Here is a 9,108-nt window from a genome sequence, read left to right as displayed (position 1 = left end):
GCATTACAGACAAGCACTAGCAAAACCAACAGCTCTGGCTTACATTTTGAGTTCTGCCTAAAATATTAAAGAAAAGCCTGCTGCAGTGAAAAACAAAACAAAAACATTGCTTTTGGTATTCAATTCGTATATGAGATAAAGAATATAATGTGTGATTATGCAGTCTACTGTTGAGATGTAAAATAGTCCCCCGCACATTGCAATGCAAGTACTCCATAAGAGGTTAAATGATACACCAAACAGCTAATAGCATGAGTTACAATATACTGGGTGAAGCCAAAGCCCAATCTTTGAATATTTTATGGTTTAAATGTATTTTATTATTTTGTTGGAACAAGATACACACATACACTCTGGTGGAAGGTTTGTTTAGTAGATAGTTTAAGAATCATATGTGAAGGTAATCTTTGGAACAAGGTTTGAAACATTTTGTCTATAGAATTCAGCACTTACTCCCAGTATGTACAAAGCTGAATAAAGTGGATCAAGGTGCCCTCACCATCACAGCGTCACCAATACTAGTTAATAATGTGTTTGCCGCACTCCTTATTTTCTCCAGGGTGATATACCAGTGTATAGCGGTTTTGATAAGAGTCTCATTGGCTGTAGAGGCCCTTGGTTTGTTGTTTGTTCTGGTAAATATTTCTCTCCATTCTTATTCAGGTAATGTTCTCCTTATCTCTTTTTCCAATGGACGGATAAGGAATTTATTAAGTTTTGCTATTAGTTTTCTGTCATTCTCTTTTTAGAGGAGACATCTTTGATCTGAGTTTAAGGTCTACAAACTTTAGTTTTATTTTGGGTTTTCAGTACTCAATGTCTTATCTAGGTTTATCTAATTGTTCAGCCTCAGGGATATTATACTAGCGATTTAACATCTGACAACGATGCTTTGACGCATCATATGGAGTACCAAGCACTACATAAATGCAAACCCTTCACTTTTCTATCCCTCCGCTATTCTTTGTCAATCCAAATAACAGACTCACATGTCCGCCTCTTAAATTAATGTCATTTTTCCATATACTAATTCACCACTAATCTTTTTGGGTTTCGGAATAGCATGGTACCCGCTGAAAGGCGCTTTGACACCTCCTCAGGGATTGTAAGCACTATATAAATGCAATTACAATTACATTTTACAATCTTATCTCTCTCTTCTCAACTAAGGGCCCCTTCTTCTTACATCATTTCTGTCTCCATATTTTCCATTTTTGGTTTTCTACTACTGAAGGGAGTCACGGTCACCAGAAAGGACATGACATCCTTTCCAATTGCAACTTAGTCCCATGCTCTCTGGGTAACTCTCGTTACTAGAGAAAAGTATATAAATCCCCATGCTGTTTTTCTCGTATTTTCCCGTCACTTGAAACGTACACAAGTTGAAAGAATAGATAAGTATTTGTGATAAATAATAAATTGGAAGAAGCAGAGTAATTAATTGTACTCTGACTCAAAATAAATGTGTTTTGATTAATCCCTTAAATACCGTTTCTCTTTTGATTCTACATCGTTGATGTTTTGTGCTCAGGTATTTGAGGGTTAGCTGGGCATGACCCCTGTTGTATATATATATATATATATATATATATACCTGTGTTTCCCAAGGAGTCATGGAGCCTGACCTACATAAGCTCTGCTATTAACTAATCCATTAAGTTCCAGAGGTTCCTGTTCAAGGATGCATCTACTCTATATAATCGTGCAGCTTGGTAGTATATCACTAAACTGGGGACCATCAACCTCCCTTCCCTGGTATCCTTTTTTTTGCATCTTGCATCTGGATAACCTGTGTCTCAACCCAGCCCAATACAATCGTTGAATTGTTTCTGTACTTTGTGTCCCACAGTATTTGACATTGGGAGCAGAAGAGTCTAACAAAGGTAAAGAAAGCACTTAAGCGTAGTCATTTCTATTGTCACAATTCTCCCGCATCAGGATAGCTCCACTATGTGCCACAGTTTCAATTTTCAAAGAATTTATATCCGTGAATAACAATTTTTTTGACAGTTTTGGTCCTGTGTGGGGCCATCTTGGTACTTAAGTAAGTGATTGCTGTATTGGACAATTTCAGTGTTTGCTTTTCTTTAGGTTTTTCCGGCTTGGCGGAATCCAGATGTTTAATATTTGTGATCTAACAAAATTTACTTTAAAGCCCGAGGCCCTTCCGTAGCAGTCTTGTTCCACCATAAGCGCTGGCATGGTGCCCGGTGGATTTGTCTTTGTTATCAAAATGTAATTCACTAACTTGTGAGTGTACTTTCCTAGTTTTACCCCTTGGAGGTTTTCATTACAACTGGTTCTTTCCACTCGGAAGCTTGTTTCCAGTCCAGGGAAGGCATGGCTTGGCAGTTCGGGCTGGACTGTTCCCATGAGGCACAGGGTCAGACTGATTTGCATATGGCCATGTCTGAACTGGGGTGGTGTGGAGTGCAAAAAAACGATGGATTAGGGCACAGATCTCTGTACTGGTGTGAATGTATGACATTGTTCTGCATTCTGTCCATCACCTGTGGTTTTTGCATTTGTCACCTCGAGTGGGATGGGTATGCTCAGACTTGAGTCCCATGCACTCCACACCACTGGATTCAAGCAAGCTGGGCTGAAGATGGCTGGAATGCCAGAAACCGGTCCTCGGAAGCTTGTTTCCGGTCCAGGGAAGGCATGGCTTGGCAGTTCAGGCTGGACTGTTCCCATGATGCACAGGGTCAGACTGATTTGCATACGGCCATGTCTGAACTGGGGTGGTGTGGAGTGCAAAAGATGGATTTATGCCCAGATCTCTGTACTGGGGTGAATGTATGACATTGTTCTGCAATCTGTCCATCATCTGTGGTTTTGTGCCTGTGCACGCGCTTCTTTGCATTCTGAACTCTATCTTGGATTTCACACACAGTCCATAGCGCTTCCTTCTACCTTTCACCAAGCACACACACACACCACCAGCCATCAGTGCACGCTTTCACTAGGCACACACACACACCACCAGCCGTTAGTGCACGCTTTCACCAGGCACACACACACACCACCAGCCATCAGTGCACGCTTTCACCAGGCATACACACCACCGGCCTTCAGTGCACACTTTCACCAGACACACACACACACCACCAGCCATCAGTGCACGCTTTCACCAGGCATACACACCACCGGCCGTCAGTGCACACTCTCACCAGGCACAGACACCATCAGTCATCAGTGCACGCTTTCACCGGGCACAAACACACCAGCCGTCAGTGCACGCTTCCACCAGGCACACACCAGCAAACGGCAGTGCACGCTTTCACCAGGCACACACCAGCCGTCAGTGCACGCTTTCACCAGGCACACACCACAAGCTATCAGTGCACGCTTTCACCAGAGACACACACTACCAGCCATCAGTGCACGCTTCCACCAGGCACACACACCACAAGCCGGACAGGCACACACACACCACCAGCCATCATTGCATGCTTTCAACCGGCACACACACACCACCAGCCATCATTGCACGCTTTCACCAGGCATACACTCCACCGGCTGTCAGTGCACACTTTCACCGAGCACAGACACCATCAGTCGTGGGTGCACGCTTCCACCAGGCACACACCACCAGCCGTCAGTGCACACTTTCACCAGGCACACACACATCGCCAGCCATCACTGCACGCTTTCACCAGGCATACACACCACCGGCCATCAGTGCACACTTTCACCAGGCACACACACACCACCAGCCATCAGTGCACGCTTATACCAGGCATACACACCACCGGCCATCAGTGCATGCTTTCACCAGGCACACACACACACCACCAGCCATCAGTGCACGCTTTCACCAGGCATACACACCACCGGCCGTCAGTGCACGCGTTCACCAGGCACACACACACACCACCCGCCATCAGTGCACGCTTTCACCAGGCATACACATCACTGGCCGTCAGTGCACACTCTCACCAGGCACAGACACCATCAGCCATCAATGCACGCTTTCACCAGGCATACACACCACCGGCCGTCAGTGCACGCTTTCACCAGGCACACACACACACCACCAGCCATCAGTGCACGCTTATGCCAGGCATACACACCACCGGCTGTCAGTGCACGCTTTCTCCAGGCACACACACACACACCACCAGCCATCAGTGCATGCTTTCACCAGGCATACACACCACTGGCTGTCAGTGCACACTCTCACCAGGCACAGACATCATCAGCCATCAGTGCACGCATTCACCAGGCATACACACCACCAGCCGTCAGTGCACAGTTTCACCAGGCACACACACACACCACCAGCCATCAGTGCACGCTTTCACCAGGCATACACACCACTGGCCGTCAGTGCACACATTCACCAGGCACACACACACACCACCAGCAATCAGTGCATACTTTCACCAGGCATACACACCACCGGCCATCAGTGAACACTCTCACCAGGCACAGACACCATCAGTCATCAGTGCACGTTTTCACCGGGCACAAACACCAGCAGCCATCAGGGCACGCTTTCACCAGGCACACACCACCAAACAGCAGTGCACGCTTTCACCAGGCACACACACCACCAGCCGTCAGTGCACGCTTTCACCAGGCACACACCACCAGCTGTCAGTGCACGCTTTCACCAGAAACACACACTACCAGCCATCGGTGCACGCTTCCACCAGGCAAACACACCACCGGCCATCAATGCACACTTTCACCGGGCACAGACACCATCAGTCATCAGTGCACGCTTCCACCAGGCACACACAACCAGCCGTCAGTGCACGCTTTCACAAGGCACACACACACACCACCAGCCATCAGTGCACGCTTTCACCAGGCATACATATCACCAGCCCTCAGTTCACGCTTTCACCAGGCACATGCACACACCACCAGGCATCAGTGCACGCTTTCACCAGGCATACACACCACCGGCCATCAGTGCACACTGCCACCAGGCACAGATACCATCAGCCATCAGTGCACGCTTTCACCAGGCACACACCACCAGCTGTCAGTGCACGCTTTCACTGGGCACACACACACACACACACACCGCCAGCCATCAGTGCACTCTTTCACCAGGCACACACCACCAGCCATCAGTGCACGCTTTCACCAGGCACACACACCACCAGCCATCAGTGCACGCTTCCACCAGGCACACACACCACCAGCCGCCCAGGCACACACACACCACCAGCCGTCAGTGCACGCTTTCACCAGGCACACACACCACCAGCCATCAGTGCACCATTTCTACAGGCACACACACCACCAGGCATCAGTGCACACATCAATTGTTAACGCATCCACAATTAACTATTGTAGCAATCACAGTATGGCACACTTTACTTTTAAACATATTCATCTAAAGCGCAGCATGCCACCATTCCCTCACACTCAGCACCCTCACACACTCTGCAATGGAACATACACTCCAAATACCACTCAGTGCCACATAATTACACTGCGCTCAATGCAACATACACTTCAAATACCACTCAGTGCCACATAATTTCACTCCACATAATTACACTGCACTCAATGCAACATACATTCCAAATACCACTCAGTGCCACATAATTACACGCCACATAATTACACTGCACTCAATGCAACATACATTCCAATACCACTCAGTGCCACATAGTTATATGCAACATAATTACACTGCACACAATGCAACATACACTCCAAATACTACTCAGTGCCCCATAATTACACACCACATAATTACACTCTACTGAATGCAACAGACACTCCACACAATGCCACTCAGTGCTACATAATTATATGCTGCATAATTACACTGCACACATGCAACATACACTCCAAACAATACCACTCAGTGCCACATAATTACACTCCACACAATTACACTCTACTGAATACAACATACACTCCCCACACAATACCACTCAGTGCCACATAATTATATGCTTCATAATTACACTGCACTCAATGCAACATACACTCCAAATAACACTCAGTGCCACATAGTTACACGCCACATAATTACACTGCACTCAATGCAACATACACTCCAAATACCACTCAGTACTACATAATTACATGCCACATAATTACACCCTACTGAATGCAACACACACGCCACACAATACCACTCAGTGCCACATAATTATATGCTACATAATCACACTGCACTCAATGCAACATACACTCCAAATTCCACTCAGTGCCACATAATTAAACACCATATAATTACACTCTACTGAATGCAACACACACTCCACACAATACCACTCAGTGCCACATAATTATAGGCTCCATAATTACACAGCACTCAATGCAAAATACACTCCAATTACCTCTCAGTGTCACATAGTTATATGCAACATAATTACACTGCACACAATGCAACATACACTCCAAATACCACTCAGTGCCACATAATTACACACCACATAATTACACTCTACTGAATACAACATACACTCCACACAATACCACTCAGTGCCACATAATTATATGCTACATAATTAGACTGCACTCAACGCAACATACACTCCAAATACCACTCAGTGCCACATAATTACAAGCCACATAATTACACTGCACTCAATGCAACATACACTCCAAATACCACTCAGTGTCACATAATTAAACTCCACATAATTACTCTGCACTCAATGCAACGTACATTCCAAATACCACTCAGAGCTACATAATTACACACCACATATTTACAGTGCACTCAATGCAACATACACTCCAAATACCACTCAGTGCCACATAATTACACGCCACATAATTACACTGCACTCAATGCAACAGACACTCCACACAATACCACTCAGTGCCACATAATTATATGATTCATAATTACACTGCGCTCAACGCAACATACACTCCAAATACCACTCAGTGCCACATAATTACAAGCCACATAATTACACTGCACTCAATGCAACATACACTCCAAATACCACTCAGTGTCACATAATTAAACTCCACATAATTACTCTGCACTCAATGCAACGTACATTCCAAATACCACTCAGAGCTACATAATTACACACCACATATTTACAGTGCACTCAATGCAACATACACTCCAAATACCACTCAGTGCCACATAATTACACGCCACATAATTACACTGCACTCAATGCAACAGACACTCCACACAATACCACTCAGTGCCACATAATTATATGATTCATAATTACACTGCGCTCAACGCAACATACACTCCAAATAACACTCAGTGCCTCATAGTTACGCGCCACATAATTACACTGCACTCAATGCAACATACACTCCAAATACCACTCAGTACCACATAATTACACGCCACATAATTACACTCTACTGAATGCAACACACACTCCACACAATACCACTCAGTGCCACATAATTATATGCTACATAATTACACTGCACTCAATGCAACATACACTCCTAATTCCACTCAGAGCCACATAATTAAACACCACATAATTACACTGTACTGAATGCAACACACACTCCACACAATACCACTCAGTGCCACATAATTATATGCTACATAATTACACAGCACTCAATGCAACATACACTCCAATTACCTCTCAGTGTCACATAGTTATATGCAACATAATTACACTGCACACAATGCAACATAATTACACACCACATATTTACAGTGCACTCAATGCAACATACACTCCAAATACCACTCAGTGCCACATAATTACACGCCACATAATTACACTGCACTCAATGCAACAGACACTCCACACAATACCACTCAGTGCCACATAATTATATGATTCATAATTACACTGCGCTCAACGCAACATACACTCCAAATAACACTCAGTGCCACATAGTTACACGCCACATAATTACACTGCACTCAATGCAACAGACACTCCAAATACCACTCAGTACTACATAATTACATGCCACATAATTACACCCTACTGAATGCAACACACACTCCACACAATACCACTCAGTGCCACATAATTATATGCTACATAATCACACTGCACTCAATGCAACATACAATCCAAATTCCACTCAGTGCCACATAATTAAACACCATATAATTACACCCTACTGAATGCAACACACACTCCACACAATACCACTCAGTGCCACATAATTATATGATTCATAATTACACTGCGCTCAACGCAACATACACTCCAAATACCACTCAGTGCCACATAATTACACTGCACTCAATGCAACATACACTCCAAATAACACTCAGTGCCACATAGTTACACGCCACATAATTACACTGCACTCAATGCAACAGACACTCCAAATACCACGCAGTACTACATAATTACATGCCACATAATTACACCCTACTGAATGCAACACACACTCCACACAATACCACTCAGTGCCACATAATTATATGCTACATAATCACACTGCACTCAATGCAACATACACTCCAAATTCCACTCAGTGCCACATAATTAAACACCATATAATTACACTCTACTGAATGCAACACACACTCCACACAATACCACTCAGTGCCACATAATTAAAGGCTACATAATTACACAGCACTCAATGCAACATACACTCCAATTACCTCTCAGTGTCACATAGTTATATGCAACATAATTACACTGCACACAATGCAACATACACTCCAAATACCACTCAGTGCCACATAATTACACACCACATAATTACACTCTACTGAATACAACATACACTCCACACAATACCACTCAGTGCCATATAATTATATGCTACATAATTACACTGCACTCAACGCAACATACACTCCAAATACCACTCAGTGCCACATAATTACACGCCACATAATTACACTGCACTCAATGCAACATACACTCCAAATACCACTCAGTACCACATAATTAAACTCCACATAATTACTCTGCACTCAATGCAACGTACATTCCAAATACCACTCAGAGCCACATAATTACACACCACATATTTACAGTGCGCTCAATGCAACATACACTCCAAATACCAGTCAGTGCCACATAATTACACGCCACATAATTACACTGCACTCAATGCAACAGACACTCCACACAATACCACTCAGTGCCACATAATTATATGATTCATAATTACACTGCGCTCAACGCAACATACACTCCAAATACCACTCAGTGCCAC

The sequence above is a fragment of the Lissotriton vulgaris genome, chromosome 12, assembly GCF_964263255.1.
Source record: "Lissotriton vulgaris chromosome 12, aLisVul1.2, whole genome shotgun sequence".
Lineage (NCBI taxonomy): Eukaryota > Metazoa > Chordata > Amphibia > Caudata > Salamandridae > Lissotriton > Lissotriton vulgaris.
The sequence above is the reverse complement of the archived record's forward strand: the minus strand, read 5'-3'. Positions refer to the sequence as shown.